This window comes from Nelumbo lutea, chromosome 3 (genome assembly GCF_056320005.1).
Source record: "Nelumbo lutea isolate HS-2025 chromosome 3, American lotus-T2T, whole genome shotgun sequence".
NCBI classification, from domain to species: domain Eukaryota; kingdom Viridiplantae; phylum Streptophyta; class Magnoliopsida; order Proteales; family Nelumbonaceae; genus Nelumbo; species Nelumbo lutea.
The window spans coordinates 46,299,950-46,324,375 of record NC_142686.1 but is presented as its reverse complement, the minus strand read 5'-3'; the positions used below and the strand labels follow the sequence as shown (position 1 = coordinate 46,324,375).

At 35.6% G+C, this 24,426-nt stretch overlaps 2 pseudogenes across 1 annotated transcript; both read right to left on the bottom strand.

Annotated features, from left to right (window-relative positions):
- Positions 1–10,422: 10,422 nt before the first annotated feature.
- LOC148864711 (tetrahydroberberine oxidase pseudogene) lies at positions 10,423–11,997 on the bottom strand (annotated as a pseudogene).
- Positions 11,998–19,726: 7,729 nt separating this feature from the next.
- Positions 19,727–21,522, bottom strand: LOC148864710 (tetrahydroberberine oxidase pseudogene; annotated as a pseudogene). Its single transcript, XR_016110487.1, has one exon. The product of XR_016110487.1 is annotated as a tetrahydroberberine oxidase pseudogene (transcript).
- Between the last annotated feature and the right edge of the window lie 2,904 nt (positions 21,523–24,426).

Below are 24,426 nucleotides of genomic sequence, written 5' to 3'. Positions count from 1 at the left end.
AAGAAGAGAACTTGAAGAAATTCTGAAAATCTGAAGTATGAATTGATTCATAATTCTGGGAAATAACAGTATTTATAATACATTGAGAAATTATAAAAGAACTAGGAAAAGAAATTAGACTTGATCTAACATCTCAAACTTGTAGATAGGATCGAACTCTTCTTGACTTGATCTCCCCCATCCGATCTCCTTGATCTTATCCATGCATGAATCTTGGATTATCTAGAATTCTTGAATTCTTGATGAGTCTTGAATTATTGAATTCTTGAATTTTGATAAGTCTTGAATTCTTGATGGATCTTGAATTCTTGAATTATCTTGGACTCTTGGCCTTATCCTAGGAGCTGCCGCCCCTAGGAGTGAGATGGGCCTTGGGATGGGCCTCCATCATTCTCCCCCACTTGGAGAGAACTTGACCCCGAGTCGGGACGGGGATAGGCAAGTGTTATCTCTGGTAGGTACCGGTGAAGGTCAGCAACATTGAAGGTCTTGGATATACCCATATGATCTGGTAGGTCTACTATATAGGCATTATCATTAATCTTCTTCACGATCTTGTATGGACCATACTTCCGAGGCTTCAACTTGTTGTAGGTACCTACGGGAATTCTTTCCTTTCTTAAGAAGACCATAACCTCATCACCTACATCAAACACTTGAGGTCGGCGGTGTTTGTCTGCGGCCATCCTGTACTTGGCGTTGGATTGCTCTAGCTTCTGCTTCACGGCGTCTTGGACGGACCGGATTTGTTCTGCCATCTGTTCTGCTAAGATACTGGCGTTGGGTGCCTTGGGTAGTTTCACTAAATCCAGTGCATGGTTAGGGACCTTCATGTACACGATGGAGAATGGGGATCTGCCTGTAGAACTATGCACTGCATTGTTATAGGTGAACTCGTTCTGGGCTATGGCAAAATCCCACTATTTCAGCCATTCCCGGCATATGCTGCGAATTAAATTCCCTAAGGTTCGATTTACCACTTCTGTTTGTCCATCTGTCTGCGGATGGGCTGTACTGCTGAAATTAAGTGATGAATCGAACAACCTCCACAGGGTCATCCAAAAGTGACTAAGGAACCGTGTGTCGCGATCTGAAGTGATGGTCTTGGGTACCCCATGTAAGCGAACAATCTCCCTGAAAAATAATTTGGCTGTTGCGGATGCATCTGCAGTTTTCTTGCATGGGAGGAAGTGAGCCATTTTTGAGAACCTATCAACCACCACGAAGACGGAGTCCATGTTCCTCTAGGTCTTTGGCAAGCCGAGAACAAAATCCATGGACAAGTCTTCCCATATAGCAGTAGGAACGGGTAGGGGCATGTAGAGACCTGTGTTCTGGGTTTGTCCCTTAGCTGTCTAACAAACATAGCACCTGCTTACGATGGTAGAGACGTCCCTTCTCAATTTCGGCCAGTAATATCGCCCCTTAACAGCTTCTATTGTTTTGTCCCTTCCCAAGTGTCCTGTTAGTCCACCCCCATGCAAATCCCTGATGATCTTTTCGCGGAGGGAGGTGCAAGGGATACACAGCTGTTCCCCTTTCATAAGGAACCCGTCATAAATAAAGAAGTCTTCCGCTGGCTGCTTATTCACACATTTCTCCCATACCTGTTGGAAGTCTTCATCTCGGGCATATAAGTCTTTTAGGCACTCAAAACCCATGATTTCAACGCTGAGAGTCTTGATGAGAGCTACACGCCTACTAAGTGCATCAGCCACTTTATTTTGCTGCCCTGTCTTATACACAATTTTATATGGGAACTTGTCTAGGAAAGCAGACCATCTGGCATGTAAATCACTCCTTAATTGCTTTTGCCCACTAAGATATTTTAGGGCCTGGTGGTCAGTATAGAGAACAAATTCTTTTGCAATTAAATAGTGTTCCCATGTTTTCAAGGCTCTTATCATAGCATAAAATTCCTTGTCATAGGTAGACCACTTTCTCCTGGCTTCACATAATTTTTCACTAAAGAAAGCAATGGGCCTTTTTTCTTGGGACAATACAGCTCCTATGCCAACTCCACTAGCGTCACATTCAACCTCAAATAATTTATTGAAATCAGGTAAGGCAAGAACAGGAGCAGTACATAACTTTTCTTTTATGAGAGCAAAACTTTGCTCTTGTTCTTCTCCCCATTGAAATTTCCCCTTTTTCAAGCATTCAGTAATGAGAGCCATGATACTACTAAAATTCTTAATAAAATGCCTATAGAAGGTTGCCAACCCATGAAATCGCCTGACATTTGTGACAGTGGATGGGGTCGGCCACTCCCTAATGGCTTTCACCTTTTCCTCATCTACTTTCACACCATCCTTGCTTATAATAAATCACAGGAATAATAAATTATCATTCATAAAGATGCATTTCTTCAAATTGGCATATAATTTATTTTCCCTCAATGTTTTCAAGACCTCCCTAATATGTCCCACATGCTCAGTGATAGATTTGCTGTATATCAAAATATCATCAAAATAGACTACCACAAATTTACCAATGAAGGGGCGCAATACCTGGTTCATCAGCCTCATGAAAGTGCTGGGTGCGTTGGTTAGTCCAAAGGGCATGACCAACCACTCGAACAAGCCATCTCTAGTCTTGAAGGCTGTCTTCCATCCATCTCCAGGACGGATCCTGATTTGATGATATCCACTCCTGAGATCTATTTTTGAGATAACTACAGCTCCGCTTAGTTGATCCAGCATGTCGTCCAGCCGAGGAATGGAAAATTTGTACCCAATGGTGATCTTGTTAATGGCCCTGCTGTCGACACACATTCTCCAACTGCCATCCTTTTTAGGTGTTAATAAGGCAGGTACTGCACAAGGACTCATGCTGATTTGAATGTGTCCCCTTTTCAATAATTCTTCTACATTTTCACGTAAAATTTCATTCTCCTTGGGACTCATCCTGTAATGTGGGAGGTTAGGTAGACTAGCACCTGGAACAAAATCAATATGGTGCTGTATATCTCTCATGGGAGGGAGTTCATTTGGTAACTCCTCTGGAACTACATCATTAAATTCATCCAGTAGTCCCTGTATTTCAGTTGGAATTGTATTTTCATCATTAACATCTTCTCCTTTTACTACTAACAAATGTATCTCATGAGTATCCTTACATTCTTTAACAAATTCAGCATGATGATGGGTGATGGTAAGGAAATTTTTCTCATGTGCCTTTGGAGTATTTGTAACATTTTTTTTCTGCAATGGGTAACATAGTATAGCGTGTACCTTCTTTTTCAAGTTGGTAGGTATTCTTCCTACCCATGTACCTTGCATCTGTATCAAATTGCCAAGGCCTCCCTAACAAAATATGGCAAGCATCCATATCTACAATATCACAATATGCTTCATCATGGTACTTACCAATTGAAAAAGGTACCTTGCAGCGTTCTTCCACTCATACGCCGCCGCCTTCCTTGATCCACCCAATTGTGTATGGGTTGGGATGTTTTTCAGGAATCAACTGTAATTGTTGGATGACATCCCTGCAAATAATATTTTCTTGACTACCACTGTCAATAATTAAATTAAATAATTTTCCCTTGATAGTACATCTGGTACGAAATAATCTGTGCCGTTGAGAAGTATCCTTATTTTTCTGGGACAACATTAATTTTCTTACCACACAAGTATACTCCTCATGTTCATATGGACCCTCTTCATCCTCCCCATCAGGTCCACAATATACCTCTTTCTCAATATCTTCTTCCTCTTCCCTTTCTACCATATTAACTGCCTTCCTCCTGGGACAGTCACTGGATCTATGTCCAACCTCATTACATTTAAAACATTTAATAGGAGCAAGCCTTGCATAAGGGTTACTGGGTTTAGGAGGGTTGGAAGGATTACCTCGAGTATGTCCTCCTGTAGTAGCCTTACCGGCGTTACTTGTACTTGCCGGGTGAGAAGGTTGTGCTGCCGGTACTGACTTGTTCCTGTCGACAATTGCTGGCCTATTGTCGCTCCCGCTGTACTGGCGATAATTATCACTGCGTGCCTTGTCCTGGAACATTAATTCTGCTTTCAAGGCTAGGTTCTTTGCTTCCTGCACACTAAGAACCATCTGTACACCAATTTTATCTCTGATAGACGGTCTCAAACCGCTTAGATAACGGGCTGCCTGCTGGTTATCACTTTCAGATAATTGATTTCTTTCAGCTAATCTCAAAAATTCAGATGTATATTCATTAACACTACGAGAACCCTGCGCACACCTCTGATAAGATTCAAACATATATTGTTCATAGTCAGGAGGTAAAAATCTACCTCTAATTAATTGTTTCATGTGCCTCCAGGTTCGAACAGGACCCCTTCCTTCTCTCATTCGGGTCTCTCTCATCCGTTCCCACCAAACAGATGCGCCTCCCTTTAATCGGAAAGCTACTAATTTTACCCTTCGTTCCTCTGGTATTTCCATGTAATCAAAGAACCTATCGACTTCTGTGATCCAATCCAGAAGTCCCTCTATACCAAGATCTCCACTAAAAGTAGGAATATCTACATTGAGTTTAAATTCATCATTATTCCTACGGGGGTTGAAATTACCTTGATTGTGCCAATTTCTACCGTTTCTGTCATTGCCGGGAAGAATTGGAGCACCACCAAATTCGAAATCATCATCACTGTCATCGTCAAGAACTGGACGTCGGGACGCAGTAGCGACGGATGGTCTGTCGTGGTCGTCTCCAGCGATCTGCTGTGGATTTTCCCGGATTCGTGGGACAACCTCCCGTAACAAGGTTTGCAATTGTTCAGTCACCTTTGCCAACTGCTGTTCGATGTTACGTGTGGCTGTACGTTGCTCTTCGATTGTTCTCCAAACAGCTGGGAACCCCTGATCTCCGTCACGGGGTGGGTTGCGACTGCTACCGTCTGGGTTGGACATGACTGGGCGAATTCCCTGCTCTGATACCACCTGACGCAGCGTGGAAGCAATGAGAACCGGAGCTGGCTATGCAAGCACCGGGCGTCCGCTAGCACCTAGCGAAAAACACCGATTTCTCTAGGAGAGAGAAAAAGGTAGCGAAAATAGGAAGAAGAGAACTTGAAGAAATTCTGAAAATCTGAAGTATGAATTGATTCATAATTCTGGGAAATAGCAGTATTTATAATACATTGAGAAATTATAAAAGAACTAGGAAAAGAAATTAGATTTGATCTAAACGTCTCAAACTTGTAGATAGGATCGAACTCTTCTTGACTTGTAGATAGGATCGAACTCTTCTTGACTTGATCTCCCCCGTCCGATCTCCTTGATCTTATCCATGCATGAATCTTGAATTATCTAGAATTCTTGAATTCTTGATGAGTCTTGAAATCTTGAATTCTTGATAGATCTTGAATTCTTGAATTTTGATAAGTCTTGAATTCTTGAATTCTTGATGGATCTTGAATTCTTGAATTTTGATAATTCTTGAATTCTTGAATTATCTTGGACTCTTGGCCTTATCCTAGGAGCTGCCGCCCCTAGGAGTGAGATGGGCCTTGGGATGGGCCTCCATCTGAACCCAACTCAATGAAATATTCCATTAAACAATTCTAAAACCCTAAACTACCATTGTATTATTTTATGGGACAATTTTCCTTATATTTTCTAAAATCTTTTTCTTATGTTTCCCTTCACTTTCTTCGAAAAGGTTTATCTTGAGAATCCTTTGAGAATAACGTGTGCTTTTAAATATATAGTTATTTTCATCATTTTGATATTTGTTGCTCTCTATCGTTGAGTCTTAAATACACAATTTGGTAATTTATTCCAACCAATCCTGTTAACAAAACTGTGGCAAAGTGTCGAAAATTAGAAATTTAGAACGGGGTCACAAAATACTATAAGTACGAGATGGCTATCTGTTACCTACAAAAAAAAATAATAATAAGAAAAGAAAAGTTAGAATGAAGAATGGGTTAATGACCATGTCTTGTCTTTGAGTTTTGAATCCTCGTCTTGCAATGAAGTGAAGGAGGGAGGTTTAATAGTTTTCCATTAACGTACACAGATTTCTTGGCACGTATCAATGATTTTAATCTGTTGTTGACCCGATCAGTCAAACTGTTTGAACCATCACCCAATCCCAATACTTTTAAAACCCAATGATTGGTCAAAAAGCATTGATCTAGTCAAAAACCATCTGATTTGGGTGATTGAACCATTGACCCATTCAGTCCAGTGACCTGGGTTTGCATACTAAAAGTGTATGCAAATTTTTAAAGGCCATAACTTTGTGCTAAGATATTCGATCAGGGAGATCTTTTTTTCAATTTGGGTAACTTTTTGAGATTTTTGTCCCAAGGTGCTTTCTCTAGTATTTTTGTAAAAAAACCTTTTTTCTGAATTCAAATCATAATTTTTAAATTTTCTATAAATAAAAAAAGAATTGAATTAAAAAAATATAAATTAAATATAAAATAATACATATATTACACATAGAATATAACTATACATTATATCATGAGCTGGTCTCAGGTGGTATTGGGACCAAATTATGGAGGTGGTGGAAGATGGGATGGGGTAATTTCCTTTGGACCAATGCAGGCATCGACTCCAAATCAAGAAACATCAGTGCGCTCTCTATCGTGAATTCCAAAAACCATTAGGAATTCATATCTGTGCCCCACAGCATATCCCAACCGTTTACTAAAATTGATATTGGGACCAATTTTTGGAGATGTTTCCTTTGTGGGGCGTAGATGCGATCTCCCATGATAGTAAAGTGACAGGCCTTTTCATTCTTTAAGGGCAAGAAAGCACAATGGAGATTTTTCACTTAGAAAGTGAAGCTTTGGTGCCGAAATGGCCAGAAGTCTCTTGGTGTCGGTTGGTGGGGGAGAGGAGGGAAGAGGATTGTGAGGTGGATGAACCAATTGATGTAGGTGATGTGACTGCACTGATTTTTTGCAATTAGCGGCCATATCGTCACCCTTATCGAGAACAACAAGATCGTCCCTTAAGCTTATAGGGCCAGGACATGGATTTGGGTTAGTAGGATTCTAAGTACCAAACCTGTTTGCTATTGGTGCATCTTACTACTTGGGTGAGAATTGGTTCGGTGAGTGAAGCCAACATCCAGCTGAGTAACATATGATCTTGCTTAACGCTTAACCTACGATTTGTAGTGGTCTCCAACAACGAGTTTGACCTTAAAATTTGGTAGGGCAAGGTAGGTTCAAAGATACAGTCAATACATTTTCCATCTTGAAAACACTAAGGCCTCATTTGCTTTTCAGTAAGTTATTTGTTGGGATAAATGTGGTGAGTTTATAGCACTGCATTAATTTATTCATGTTATTTTATTTTTTTGGGTAAACAAGATAATGTTCATTTTAACCATAAGAAATCATTATTAGAAGGGGGTAATTTTGTCCCATCAAAGTGTCGATAATTTTCCCCAATGTGAAAAACTTAATTGTACATCTGAGAGATGGAAAAATAAAATTTCTGTAGACCCCATTTTAATCTGAAAAAGAAACATGAGTTTCTTGGTCAATAGGAACCAACCCATTGACCAAATTTTCCCTCTCAAAATCCAAAAAAAAAAAAAAAAAAGAAAAAAAACAGATTCCAGAAAAGATAGTTAAATGGGTCTTATCAAATATTACCAATTAAGTTGCCCAAAATTGGCACCAACTAATGGTGGTTGAAGTATCAATGTCAATGGCCGAGAAGAGATTGCATTGTTGCCATTGAGTGTTGGTTGAGGTAGACGACATGGTGAACAGGTTTAGTCATAAAACAAATGGAGTCGAGCAAAGGAATTGTATTGCCTTTAGAACACTTCATATTATGAGTTCCGTTTGTATATATGTGCACTTGGCCGATACTTATCTATACTACTAAAAAAAGTATGAACAGGGTCTAAGATTTTTGGAATTTTTCTAGACTAAAATATCCCTTTTTTGAAATAGGGCCCCTATCTATTATGAGGGTAGAAAATGTAAATTGAATACAATTATTCATTGCATTCACTTCCCTCTCATTAAATTCCATTTAAGGTATTAATTCTCATTCACCTTTATTATCCGTACATTTAAAGCATGATTTAAATCCATACATAAATAATTTTAATAATATAAAAAATTAAATAATTTTGGGTTAAATAGGCCAAGCATGTTGCATTGTTGCCACAATTAAACAATAAAACATTAAAACTTGATAAAATGCAAAACATATGGAAATTAAAGAAAAAATTGGTAAAATCTTTAATATCATATATTAATCATATTAGACAATAATAAGTATGATAAATAAGAAATAATTTTACTAATGATAGAAATTGAATACAAATTTTAAGACCAATTAGAAATAAAATTATTTTCTTATTCTCTCTCATTAAGTCTCATATCTAAGGCATATTCTCCCATTAAATTCTATATATAAGATATATTTTTCTCATTATTAAATTCTATTAATTAAATCCACAACATTGATTTTAAAAGTATAAAAATAAATATTTTGAAAAATAATTTGGAAATAAAACCATTTTCTTCCCTCTTGGTGATGGGTAAGAAATTTAACCATTTGGGTCAAATGGGTTAACCAATAATTCCATAATTAAATAATAAAAAATCAAAATAAATAATATATAAAAATACAAAAAAAGGAATTGAGCATACCTCCAATATTATATATTCATTATACTAAATAAAGTTAAGTATGAAATGTAAGAAATATTTTTATTAACGATGAAAATGGAATTACAAATATAGAATAAACCTTGAAATTAAATTAAATGATGTCATAGTCAAATAATAAAATTTTTAAAATAAAAATTTTAAAAAATCACAAAAATAAAGAAAAAAAAAATTAGAGAACAATTTGGGCACATATAGATTGTTATATATTTATAAAAAAAATAAAATCTTGGGTCCATCTATAATATTATACGTTCATTATATTCAATAAAAATAAGTATTATACATAATTTTATGAATGAAAAAAATGCAATAATAAATGGTTTGGGTGGTGGCTTACTGCGTTGGGTCAAATAGATTAACCAATGATGTTATAATAAAATAATAAATTTTTAAAAAATAAATAAGGCACAAGTAATCAAAAATATAAAAATTATAAAAATAAATTGGACATATATCTAATATTATATATTAATTATATCAGATAAAAATTAAGTATGATAAAGAAACATTATTTATATAATGTAGATGAAATATATAATTTAAAATCGACTTGAAAGTAAGGATATTTTCCTATCTAGATGGTGGGTTAATGATCAACCTTTTCAAATAAACTCATGGTGATGTCATAATTGAATAATAAATATTTAAAAATGATAGAACACAAAAAATGAAAAGTATACAATTTTATCGAAAACATTTGGGGACATTTTGAATGTTATATATTCATCAAATAAAATAAAAAATTGTTAAAATAAAAATTATTTTTATTTATGATGGAAATAAAATACAAAATTAATAATAATAATAATAATGATAATAATAATTTATGATGGGCTGACAGCGCCCAAGCTCTTCTACAAATTGCTCCATTACGCACTGATGGCTATGAGGCAGAACCTCTGCAATGCGAATAAACTTACTCCTTCACTGAAGTTACTCCTATGAAAAAGATAAGATTATGTTTGGTTTGAAGGAAAAGATAAAGAAAGTAAGGGAAAAGTGGGCACTACATCAACATATTTTTTCATTCACTGAACTTACTCTTTCCTTTCCCTATTTTTTCGTTCAAACCAAACATACTTTAAAAAATGCACTTCCTTCAAGACTATCTTTAGTTAGGCACTACATCAACATATTTATAGAGTACCCAGAAGGAGGGGTATAAGTCGGGTTGGTTGGACTGGATTTTAGCTCTACCCAGGCCCAACTCTAAGAGTTGGGCTTAAAGTCTGAGCCCAGCCGGAGTCTGAGGTTAAGCCTAAATTTTACGTCTAATACTCGTCCCCTCTGTACTAAAATTAATTTAATATACATAAAAGTTTAAGCTTTGCTTCGCAGCTACACTCTTATCACCGAAGGTGACACTAAGAGCCTAAGATCATTGTTGAGCTCTTCTCGGTGGAAAGCTCGAAACCACCATTGATCTTAACAATGATTATTAATGCCGATTGCAGGGCTCTATCTCTATTTTGTTCCAACCTCTATCTCTTCACTATTTTGATGTGATTATTTATTTTTAAATTAAATTATAAAAAATAAAAAGACGTCAAAATAAAATATCTTTTCGGTCTCAATTATTTCCAATAAAACCCATCATTATTCTCTTCAATAAGATCATTCCTAAATCTGTCAATTCCTCCTTTCCTCTTACGTCTGTCAATTCCTTTTAATTTGGCTCTTTCTAATAAAGTAAACATATAAATTAGGATGGACTGGATCAGGTTAAGGGATAACCCAAGACAAACCTAAATATGGACCTTTGCTAATGCATTGAATTCCTCCTTTTTCATGTAGTAGCTGGAATGCTTTGATCATCTCTGAAGAAATTATTTGGATCAACCTTGGTCTTCACTTGCACTAGTCGTTCGAAATTATTCTTGAAATACTTGAGACCCCAAACACTAGCCTGTTCATAGCTTGTATTGCCAATATTGTTTCTGCCCAAATCCAGATCCCTGTAGCTCAGATATGCTTCCCTTGGGGACTTGGAAACATAAGGAGTCATGTAGTTATACAACCTTCTCATCCAACCAATATGTTGGATGGATGCTTCAGTCCCGTTTTCCTTCCAGTAGACCAGGTACTGAATCTTATACAGGTTCCCTTTTCTATGTGGAAAAGGAATTTCAGACTCTGCAATTTCACTCATCCTTCCACCATAAGGACTTAAGATCATCACAGGTTGCTCCACTTCGTAAAAGCTTTTCATCAAGACACTTTCCAAAACACTTTTTGGAATGGGTTCCTTCACATAGTCAGATTTTGCTTTGTAGATTCTTCTGTCCTGAATATTCCTGTCGAGTAAAACCTCTAGACTTTTGTTTTCCTGGCCTCCAAAATAAAGCATAGACTCGATCCAACTCATTTCCATACAGTCTTTACGCTCCAAACCCAACTCAGGGAAGCTCTCATTCATCAGCGGCAGCAGCTTGTCCGCACCACCAAGGAACAATGAGATGAACAAAGGGTTCATTGTTTTGTTTTTGTCGAAACCTAGGATTACTCTTACAAAAAGATTCTCATGAAGATTACTAGCAATTTCTTGCCACCTGTGGACAAGATCAATTGCACCTTCTTCTAAGGTCCTGACTAGTCTGAAAACAGTCACAGTAGGTGGTACAGGAACCAGTCTGATTTTCCATGAGAGGATAACCCCAAAGCTTGCTCCTCCACCTCCTCTGATGGCCCAAAACAGATCTTCTCCCATGGATTCTCTGTTAAGAATCCTTCCATTTACATCGACCAAAACAGCATCTATAATGTTATCAGCAGCAAGGCCATACTTTCTCATCAAGGTACCATACCCACCTCCACTGAAGTGTCCACCAACGCCTAGGGTTAGACATAACCCAGCTGGGAAGCCATGGATTCTGCTTTTCTCTGCAATTCTATAATAAACCTCACCTATAGTTGCACCGGCCTGAACCCATGCAATGTTATCACTTATATTGATACTGACTGCACGGAGATTGCATACATCAACGATGATGAATGGGATTTTTGATACATAAGAGAGACCCTCATAGTCATGGCCACCGCTTCGAACTCTGATCTGCAGTCCATGTACTCTAGAACAAATAACAGCTGCTTTGACATGGGAAGCATCCGACGGTGTAATTATAAACAGAGGCTTCGGTGTGTCGGATGACAAGAATCTCAGGTTCTGTATAGAAGAATTGTAGATAGCTAAATAGGAGGAATTGTTTGGGCTGTAGACGAGTTTGGAGATTGGAATGGAGGGGTCAGAATTGGAGGACAGACATTGGAGGAGCGTCTCATTGATTGGATTCGAGGTTGCCATTGGAATTGAAAACAGAAGAAAAGAAAGTAAGAGTAGAACCACACAGGCTGAAGTCCCCATTTCTTTTTCTTTTGTTTTCTTGTGTTCTTGACGGTGTATGGACCGGGCTTGCTCGTTTATATGATAATCAGGCTATACAGTATAATAAATAGATGAAAATTAATGCTATTCTAAGAATGTCAACTTTTGATTCTTTACCACCACTCGCCGCGTGCTAATGCCTTTAATGGTGTATGTTTTTGGACTTTGGTGTATATTTGGAAATTAATAAATATGAATTGGTTGCGTAAATCATGCATTAAATAGGGTTTTTTTTTTGGCAATGCATTAAATAGGAACTGAAGCACCAATTGACGACCCCCTTTTGTTGGCAAAACTTTGATAAATTATTGTTGAATCGATACATATGAATCAAATTAAATAGAGAGGAGACTCTTTAAAGAGCCCTTTCATATAGTTTGTCACCCAAACGAAATGAGTCCTATTAATTTAATGTGATTATGTGAATTCTCTTAAAACCACTCTCGAGTCTCGACCTTATTGACATTGACTGAAACTTTTTCCACTTATAAAACTTCCATGAACTCTACCTTGCTATCACAGAGTTTTATGAATCATATTAGTCTGAACCCCACCCTCTAATAATGTATGGATTTTGTTAATATACGTATATGTGTATATAAATATACATAATATATATATATATATATATATATATATATATATAAATACATGTATATACATGTATATATCTAATATATATCATATTTTTATAATATATTTTTTATTTTTTATGTATAATAATAAATAATTTTTAAAATTGTTATTAAAAAATAATTGCATGAACTTTTGAGCTTTTGAGCCAAGCCAGATTCAAGTTGAAGCCTCTAGCTTGAATCAATCTTGAGCCTAACATTGTTTTGGCAAGCCAACCTAGAATAGCCAAGTATTTGGCTCCGCTTTGCTCAAATCCACTCCTGCTCCCCTAAACTTTCTAACATGGTTGCAAGTAGACCCCCTTTTATTTGAATCCTTTAAAAACATGCATGGAAATGTACAAAATACCCATGTAACTACTTTTGACCAAAATGTTTACTTTCCAAATGTTTTCGTCACATGAATGGCTAGTCCAAACCCTTTTTATCTATATTTTGTAATTGATTTATTTTCCAAATTTACCCTTCATATCAATAATTCAAAGGTTAAGCTACAATTTTAAATTCTTTTTTTCTTCTTTTATTGATTATAAAATTTATATTGTTTTTTTTTTCTGTAGAAACCAGCCTCAGTAGTAATTGCATGGGTATTTTGGACATTTTCATGCCTTCTATTAGAAGATATAACAAATGGAATCTACTTGCAACTGTGTCAAAAGGTTCAGGGGAGGTGATTGCAATTACCAAGCTTTAGGAAAGGATTCAACAATGGTCAGAATCTTCATCGAAAGTTTCAGCAATTTATATCCTAGAAAATAAAGTATAATGAATTTTATAAAATTCCAAGATAATTAGGCTAAGCCAAACGAACCCATCCCATGCACGGGCTTTGCTAAATGAAATTAAAAATTATAAGGAACTTTAAGACATTTCCATTTGGGGATAGTTAGTCAAAGTCCAATCCAACTATTATTTTTAGGTAATGTATTTTTAGATAAATTTCTTATTATTATTATTATTATTATTATTATATGTGCTTCAAAATAAAAAATATTTTATAATTACTAAACTTTTATTATTTTTAAATGGAATCTAAATGGATTTTTACATTTTAGCAATATTTGTTAATTATTCATTTCATTAATATTTTATGTATATTAGTCATTGTTACATATACTTTCATGAATTTTTATAAATTTTAAATTTACTTTAAGTTAATAAAATTATTTTTTATTAATTTGTGTATGAATTATATATTATTGACACATACATAAACATTTGTGGGTCATTCTTTAGGTATTGGATCCAAGCTTGGCCCTAAAATTTGAGGGACTGGTGTAGGCCTGGGACAAGCCTGGACACAAAACCATGGCCTAAACTTGGAATTTTCAGGTTACGCTGAGCTAAAATGATCACTGCCAAGGAGAAGAGGGAATGATGATAGGAATGGCGATAGAGGTGCGGGGTGGGGTATCCCTTCCCCATCTCCGCCAGGTATTAATTAGGTCTGAATTGGCTTTGGCCTATAGATAGATAGACAATCACACAGATGTATATTTATACCTATATCTATATCTATATCTAAATCTACCTACCTATTTATCTATCTATCTACTTATCTATATATATATATATATGAGAGAATAGATTTTAGGAATGTAATTGGATTGAGAATGTTCAAGATAGACTTATGCATAGCACATGTCACATCACTAAAAAAAAAGGAAAAAATTACAATGGGGATTTGAAGCAAAAACAGGCCATATGATGTGGTCCAATTTTTCCTTTCTAGTATACAGTAATAGATACCTACCTTTTGTTGAGTATCCATCTACTCTATTCTCATATTGTAGAAGTGGCATCATTAGGTTATCAAGCGATATTGTTAGGCTTGCCCAAATAGAATAAGTTGATGCAGCTGAACTGCCAAGAGAATGGTTTCATGGTTTTGACAAATAAGCTATAAATTAAGCTACTATCAAAGTTTAACTTGGGGTTTAATTGTTATTTTCAACACTAGGCAACTGTAAGATCAATAAATGAAAATTAATATATTTCCAAGACTGTCAATTTTTAATTCCTTAGCTTTAAGAATTCTTTATCTCTCTAATTTCTCTAATGGTACATGTGTAAAATAGGGTGGCAAATGGGTAGTTTGGTTGTGGGTTACCAATACACCCATATTGGTCCACTAACCATGACCCACTTATAAATTCTTGTTAGTGGGTCACAGACTCACAGCCCACCCAGACGCTCACCTACCCAAAGTAGATGGTTTTTCACACTTTTTTTCTGTTTCAATTAGAAAACAATAATTTCAGAAGAATAAAGTAAATTATAAATGTTAAAAGATTATTTATTTTTTGTATAAAAGAAAAACTTTAGAAAAATACAAACATGTAGAGTTCAAAACCTTTGTACTATACATATTTGTATTTATACTCTTACATTCGTCGAAACTCTCAAAGAATAGAAAAAAATAGAATCACATTGGACTGACCTTGAGACAGACTTCGTTATGTAGAAACAGGGTGGGACTTCCTCTGCAACCAAAAAATTCACATCCACCAAGTCCTGCAACATGTGATAGGTGGACCTATGAAGTATGAACTACTCTAGTAAATTTAGGGTTTAATTTTTATTTGCAACTCTAACCAAGTTGAAACAAAGAAAAAGAGAAATATAACTACACCCAAGCAAGAGAAATTCCAATCACCATTTAATTCAAAAATATCATTATATAGAGTGGGAGCTGGTTTAAATACTAAGTAGTATGTCCCAAACCCTAATTCAGCCCATGTAAACAATCCAAATATACTATAATAGTAGAGAATAAAATAAAGGGTAAAATACAAAAACCTCCCTTTAGTTTTGTGATAATTATATAAACCTCCACTACATTTTGACCTTGACAAAAAAAAAAAAAAAAAAACTTCCTTGATATTTGGAAAAAAATGCACAAATACCTCCCTGTGGGAGGATTTTCTGTAAAGGATACATTAAAGTTACTAAAATATCCTTTCCTTTTTTTACTTCTCTAGAATCCAAACCACTAAAAAACAACACCGCCAGTTGCACCAAAGGGTAAATCTGGTATTCTGATAAAATAAATGTATTAGTTTAGCATATTCTGTTTAAAAAGATAAGAAAAAGGTGATAACTGTATATTTTTCTAAAACTGGGAGATTTTTGTTATAGTCAAAATAAAATAGAGGTTTATATGATTGTCAAAAAAACTAAGGGTGGTTTTTGTATATACATTACTCTAAAATAAAATACAAATAAAATTTTTGAAAGAATAATATCTAGTATCAGAAAGGAAACCGAATATGTGCTAAATCTTCTTGGATGATCTGAATCTTCACGCCAAACAAAGAATATTACACCATGCATCTATTCTTGCCTATTTTGCCCCCGTCTTCCTTCACCTACTAAAATATTGTTGAGCTTACTAAATTTGTCATATCCTCAACACAACTATTCTACAAATATTCTCTTGCAATTTTGATATACCGAATTTGTAGAAAATGTTATTCTCAAAACATTTTATTTTATTTTGATAATATTTGATTTTGTTCTAAGAATATGGTAAGATTTGCAAGAGATGTGGCAAATAGAGCTCTAAACAAGTGGTTGCACCATTTCTTATTTATTTTATAAAATTTAAAATAATGTCATTCTCTTTATAGTATGGGTATTAGATATTTTACATTGAAAAAATTACAAGTTTTCATATGAATAGATAGTTTCACCCAATATGCATTATAATCAAATTTTCTCCAAAATTTGCAATGCCCAAACTTGCGGTTTTGCAGCTTATTATTTGTGATGCCTAAACTTTCTGGGTCTCTGAGGTGGGTAAATAATTTTCCCATTTGGTAGGAAAATTGTCAATATTTGAGTGGAACAAAAATGTTCCTTTAAATTTTTTTTTTTTTTTGGCTAAAAAGTTGAGCAATTGTATTTTCGCCTCCTTCCATCAAGGATAAAAGATACTATCATCTTCCTATAGATGTGGTAGGTAAGGTCATCCCATCTCTCCACCCTAGAGAAAAAGAAAGGATGATGACAAATCAACCAATTTGGCTAGACATGAGTGGTTAATAGCGATTGGGATGTGACTTGTCTCATGAAGTATCCAACCTGGTATTAAGATTTCAACCCCTCTTTTTTCTAATGATGTTTCTATGTGGCTTGGAGGGGAGACGGAAGGCAGCATCTGATGCGATGGAGGAATATTGATGCCATAGGCATAAAAGCTTTCCAGTAAATACACATTCCAACATGATTCATCTGTCTTAATGGTGAGAGATGTACAGACCGCAGATACATATCATGTTGGAACCTTGTTAAGACAGTTTTTCAGGAGATCCCAACTGGTAAAAACGAGAAAGATGGATTTTAGATGACTATGATTTGCAAGAAAAATCATGTAAAACTGTCTCAATATGCTTCCAACATGTATGATCTGTGCATTTCAAAAAAAAAAAAAAAACATGTACGTACGATATATGTCCATATGAGATGTGCGAAGAATATAGTCCCCACCAAAAACTGCAGACACATATCAGGGTCCATATGATCGGTGTTTACGCTTCCAACATGATCCCAATTGGGGATATATATATGAAGATCTAGCTGATGTTTGGCATTAATGATAATTCTTCTTTATTGATTCTTCCCTGTCGTTTTTTTAAAATCCATAAATTTTGTTATTTTGTCATTTCTGCATTGATTTTGAGTCTATTTGGTTCTGATTCTCAAGAATCGATAATTTTTGTGTTAGAGTTATTATTCAATACTATGTTAGATGTCATTTCGTCAAAAAATCAGAAAATCAGCAAAAAAGGTGATCCCTGAAAAAGGTCAATTTCAAGAATTGCTTTTTGGCTGATTACTAAAGATCATCAAAATCGGCCAACGAAACAGAAATGTTAACAATGATTCCTCTAATGCTGATGTGACTCTAACATAACAATGATTTTCAAGAAATCATCATCAATACTAAACATTACCTAAATTTTTCTCAAAAAGAGATCGGGATCAGGATTGAAAACAAGAATTAATTTAAAATCAGAATTAAAAACGGAGAATATGAGAATTCAAATCAGCCCCCCACAATGTCCCACAGCATATCCCCGACATCGGGAGATGTTTCCAATACATGGCAAAGATGTGCTGTGCGACGTTGTAGGGGGCTGATTCGGTCTCAGAATATGACCCTCACCCCGAACCGGTTCTCCATTAACATTCTTGTTTGGTTACCAACTTTCCTGACTGCACTTAATATTTGCCTAAAAACAAGCAGTCCGGATCTCCTACAGTACACTCGTTTTCCACAGGCACAGAAACTTGTTGATTAGCATGGGTTTGGATTACCCACAGGACACCACAGATGCACATCAAGAACATCTCACATGGGTTAGTTATTTCGGATGTGCGGCTGTGGAGTGCTGTGGGTAGGAGATCTGAAATCTGAAGGCAAAAATGGCTGTTAAAAAGCACTAAATTAAATACTTTGTTTTATAAAATCAACACTTTAGAAATCTTTGTCAATCTTTTGGTTCCGTTTGTTTGCACTTTGAAGTAACGTTCCAATTTTTTGTCAATCTTTGTTTGCTCTCTCTCTCTCTTAATAGTTTTCAGTGAAAACACCAAAGCATGCATATTTGGAATATCAGTGACCCACCGTTACAATATGTATCAGCCAATATGGAACAGAATTTTAAACCTTCATTCGAAGTGCAAATTTAATTTGCACTGGTATAAATGAATAGGAATACTGTAAATGAGCTAAGGCCATGTTTAAGAGTGTTTATGTGGGCCATTAAGCACTTATTGGTATTTGGGAAATAAACCCAAAATAAGTGCTTATTTTAAAAATAAGGGTTTATTTTTCAGCTCAAATTTCCAGTTTTTTTTTTTAAGTGTTTATACAATAATCACTTATTCAATTTTTCTTCCAAAAGTATCCCTAGTTGAATTTTAAAATATCACTTATAAAATTATCCCCGGTTGAATTTTATAAAAGTATTTTTATGAAATCACTTTTATGAAAGCACTTTTATAAAAAATATTTTTATGAAATCACTTTTACAAAATCAATTTTATAAAAGTACTTTTACGAACAGTTTTAAGTAAGTATTTTTAAGAAAACACTTTTATGAAAGCACTTTTATGAAAGTACTTTTATAAAAGAACTTTTACGAAGGTACTTTTAAGAAAGTACTTTTATGAAAGCACTTGGGAAAACACTTTTACGAAAGTGCTTTTATGAAAGCGCTTTATGAAAATACTTTTATGAGAGCACTTTTACGATAGTTTTATTAAAGCACTTCATAAAAGTACTTTCATAAAAATTCTTTTTCATAAAAGTGCTTTCATAAGGGTATTTTCTTAAAACTGCTTTCATAAGGGTACTTTCTTAAAAGTGCTTTCGTAAAAGTACTTTTATAAAAGTGCTTTCATAAAATTTTTTTATAAAAGTACTTTCAAAGGGTAAATTTTGAACATTTGAAAAAAAATGGACGACAAAATAGTAAAAAATGTTTATTTAAGTTCTTATTAGAGAAAAAGACTACCAAATGCCCAATATAAAATAAGTTATTTTAAAAAATAAGCACTTTAAAAAGTTGGATGCCAAATACAAACAAATGCTTATTTGAATAAGCACCTGTTTTTAACTTAAGCACTCCCAAATATGGCCTAAGTATAAATCCTGGTTTAATTTTCCTTTAGACTAAGCTTCCTTTTGTTTGTTTGCAAAAAGAAAAGACAATGATGTGGCCCTCACTTATATGAAACTATGAAAGAGAATGAAGGCCCATAGAAGGTCATTTGTTTGGGAGGAATAATGTGGAAAACAAATTGATGTCATCTCCATTTGATATAAGATGGTGAGTACATATTTATGACAAGGTTTAGACTAAATGATGAAATGAAGGCCTCGTGACATAACGGAGTACCGTAGAAGCAAAACCAAGTCGATTTGGCCTCATTATCATTTTGTGAGTTCCTCACAAATTTAACGTATCCCAATCCCGAGGTTGTTAGACATGTGATCGGCACCTCAGGTATTGGACTGCACAGGTCCATTCTCTAGTTAATATGGTTATTAGTGAATTTTTCATCAGTTCTTCAGATGCAAATTTTTCACCAAGTGCAAATATGGTTGTTACAATGATGCAAAACAGAACTGCATATAAAACTTATATCTGGATCAGATTTACAATGCAATTAAGAAACTATCTGAAGCAACACCGGACTTCGGAGAGACAAGATTAAAGCGGACCACCAGGACTAGGGGATCACTAGCTAGTCTCTTGTTTACTTTACAATGTACCCACCGGAATGCTTTGCTCGTTTCTAAAGAAATTACTTGGATCAACTTTTCTCTTCACCTCTACCAATCTTTCGAAATTATTCTTGAAATACTTGCGACCCCAAACACTAGCTTGTTCGTAGCTTGTATTACCAATAATGTTGTTGGTACCCAAATCGAGATCCCTGTAATTCAGATATGCTTCCCTTGGGAACTTGGAAACATAAGGAGCCATGTAGCTGTACAGACTTCTCATCCAACTGATATGCTTCTCTGATGCTTTAGACCCTTCTTCTTGCCAGTTCACCAAGTACAGAATCTTATAGAGGTTTCCTTCTCTGTGTGGAAAAGGAGTTGCAGACTCTGGTATTTCACTCATCCTTCCACCAAAAGGACTGATGCTCAGCACAGGTTGCTCCACTTGCAATAATCTTGCCCATAAGCCCTCCAACCCACTTCGGGGAATGGGTTGCTTGACATAGTCAGATTTTCCCTTGAACCTTACTTTGACTCGAGAAGGATTCCTGTCAAGTAAGGCATCCAGGGTTCTATTTGACAGTCCAGTAGAAGCTGCTCTGTAGAGGACTGATTCGATCCAACTCATTTCGGTACAGTCATTGCGCTTCAAACCCAGTTCAGGAAATTTCTCATTCATCAACGGGAGAAGTTCGTTAACACCACCAAGGAACAGGGAGAGAAATGAAGCAATAACTGTTCTCTCTGCGGTTCTGGTTGAATTCATGACAACTACGAAGACTCTGATGAAGAGATCTTCGTGAAGCTTGAGCGCAACGTATTGCCACCTGTGGACAAGCTTGGTCGCACCTTCTTCTAATGTCTTGGCAATTCTGAAAACAGTTACAGTAGCCGGAACAGGAACCAATCTGATTTTCCATGAGAGAATGAGTCCAAAGCTTCCTCCACCTCTGATGGCCCAAAACAGATCTTCCCCCATTGATTCCCTATTGAGAATTCTGCCATTAGCATCGACTAGACGAGCGCCGATGATGTTGTCTACAGAGAGGCCATATTTTCTCAACAGGGTGCCATAACCCCCGCCGCTGAAGAGCCCACCTACACCTACAGTGATGCAGTCTGCAGATGGGAAGCCATGGGTCTTACTCTTCTCTGCAATTCTGTAGTAAACTTCGCCTATGGTTGCGCCAGTCTGAACCCATGCACTGTTATCTTCTATGTTGACACTGATTGATCGGAGATTGGCCATGTCAACAATGACGAATGGGACATCAGATATAAAAGAGAGGCCCTCGTAGTCATGGCCTCCACTTCTAACTCTGATCTGCAGACCATGCTTCCTGGAACAAATCACAGCTGCTTGGACGTGGGTTTCGTCCACGGGTGTAATGATAAGTTGAGGTTTTAAGGTGTTGGTTGACAAAATCCTGAGGTTTTTTACTGAAGATTTTAAAATAGCTGCGTATGAAGAATTGTTCGTACTTTGGAGATCGGGATTGATGGATCAGATTGAAGGGAAAGACAATGGAGAAAGTTTTCATGGATTGAAGAACTTGAGGTTGCCCAAGGAACTGATAACAGCAGTACTGAAACTGGAAGTAATAAGATCATAGGAAAGCCTGAAGTCCTCATCTCTTGCAGGGGGATGGTTGGTTTGTTAGAGGCTTTGCTTATTTGTAGGCATATTATGAACATAAATTATGCGGCAAATTTATTTCGGCCTAAATTTTTTAATTTGTATGATTATTTCACCTCAATATTTTCATATATTTTGAAAATAAAATAATGTACATAGAATTGAAACAATATTGTAAATACTAAAAATAAAGATAACTATTTAAAACTTGTCAAAAATTCCCTTGAAATCCCTAAATTTGGACTGAGTTCATCATGACGAAATTTAGATTGCACATAATATATAATCTCATTCATTTCTTAATTGTCTTTTTAATTAAAAATAAAGATTAAAATTACTTTTTAACCCTACACACATGCTATGGTGTCTTGCACTGTTGCACATAAAGCTTCAAAACAGCCCAGGCTGTTTTGCCATGTCGTCGTCGCTGTTGACCAATCTCATCATACTCAACAACCAAACCTAACTATAATAATGATTTTGAAAGGTTTTGTAAAATAATAAGGGATTAAAATTTGGAAGAAATAATAATAAGGGCAAACTACTTATAATTATTTTTTTGTTAAACATTTTAAATTTTCCAATTTGCTTATGAATGACAACATTGAAGTATTTATTGTCCAAAATATCCCCAAAGGGCCCTTTAAATAATATATTATTATTTCAATAAATAGGAAAAACCTTTTTTATTATAATATAAATCTATTATTGAAACACTGACAAAAGGGATCTATTGTACTATTTCTCTAAGATATCAATTGAGGAATTTGGAGAGGTCAAAATACAGAGAAAGTAAAAACATTTGTTAAAACTTTAACACTCATCCCTCTACTCAAATTAACAGAAGGGGTCCTTGTATAATTTATATGACACATGGAGGGAGGATTGCAAAAATATTGTCCTTCCATCACTGAAACTATAAAAGTAATAATTGCGATTAGGGATGTCATTGGGTCCGTATGGGATTTGTGGCTCAAGTGGGATGGGGCAGTTTGGGTTTGGAGTGGCTTCGAATTGGGTTGAGTCAATCGGCAACTAACCCGACCCCTTGGAATACCTAGTTGCTACTTTTCAGATGATGGGAGCATGGTCAAGTTACTGAGATCGGCTTCAGTTAGTGCGGGGCCCGTTGGAACACCGTTTGAATAGCCTTGCATCAGGAATATCTCCACACTTTTGTGTTTCATTTAATGGGGAATATTCCCAACACAAGCCTATCATAGGTGTTCAAATGGGCTTTGCACTTAAATGGGCTTTGCACTTACTGAATCTGGTTTTCAAGTCACTACTTCATGAAATGATATGTATCAGTTCACATTGGCACCCCACAAGTGTCCCACATGCACATCTTAGTGTGCATTGAGAACATCTTTACAGTTGGTTGGTAAGGTCTCCTCCAGCATGGTTTTTAAAAATGAACTGGTGATCGAATCGACCAGGGGTCTGATTATCGGTTCGAACGGTCCGGCCATTCAACCCGAATGACCAGCCCATTCTGACAAAAAAATAAAAAATTGGAAAACGGTCAAAATCGTTCAAATGATTCAAACGGTTTGAATGGTTAACTGGCCGGTTCAGCAGTTTATTGACCAAAATCAATGATTTTGGGGAAAAAAACTGTTTTGGAGGAAAACGGAACTAGTCAGATGACCGGTTCCCAATTTTTTCGGTCCGACCATCCGGTCCAGTCCGGTTCTGAAAACAATGTCCTCCAATATAGACTTGGGATCCAATCCCACCTACACATAAATTGGGGAGGGGGGTTATGGATTGGGCAAGGTGTAGCCCTACAAAAGAAGTCAAGAAAAAAAAAAGGAAAGAAAGTGTTATTGTGGCACGTCCTGTGGGGTGATGATGTGAATTTGATGTCACCATAACTTTTCAAAACGCCCAAGGAATCCCGTGTCAATAATTTGACGTTAAATGGACTAATGTGTGTTAACAGATTACCATTTTACCCTTTGTTATATTCTAAATATTTTCTATATTTTAGATATACCCCTGTCATTATATATTTGACGCAAAACCCATTTTTTAGCTTCCTTGGAATACTTTCAAGCAGCACAATGAGAGCAAAATGTCTCTCAATGAGTACAAATCTTATATATAAAGCAGTTGGGAGTTTTAAGGGCATTTTAATCATAAAAATTATGTTTAAAAAGATTGACTTACATTCAGGGGCAGTTTTGTTAAGAAATTTTCATTTATGCTGATGTGGACAACTTCTTTCAATGTACACCAATGGTGGTCTAACGAATGGTGAGTTTTGGAAAATAAAAATCACTGACATAGGGTTCCCTAGAACCTTATAAAACTTTGGATGAATTTAAGAAAAATGCTAGAGTCATGATGAGTTTTAGACAATTTCCCCAAGATCAATTATCAGGATTTAGCAATTTCCCCAAGATCAATTATCAGGATTTAGCATGCCATTTGCATTTTGGGCTACCAGGATTACAAGTTGAGACAGACAACATAGAGACCAAGATCAATAATTGGACCTTAGTACATAGCATGAGAGACATCAGCATAGCACACAAAAGATCACTCTTCCTTACACTCTCAAGTCTAAACCCAGCCCACAAGCATTAAAAGCCAAACATAAACAAGAAAACAAATACAATAATCAATATGTAAGACATGGATCGTCATATAGACTTCCTTCAAAAAATTTCTAAGGTCTTGAGGAATATTTTGAATTGAACTAAAACTCTGGAATATCTTTTCTCTAATTCCCATGTTCGCCAAGAAGTCTACACATCTATTTTTTTCTTGATATTTCTTAAGTAATATTCCAATGATAACAAGTCTTTTGAAGCAAAATCTCAACTAAAGTCTTGTTATCACTCTCTACCTCAATCTCAGTAATGTCACTATTATAGCATATAGTTAATTAACCC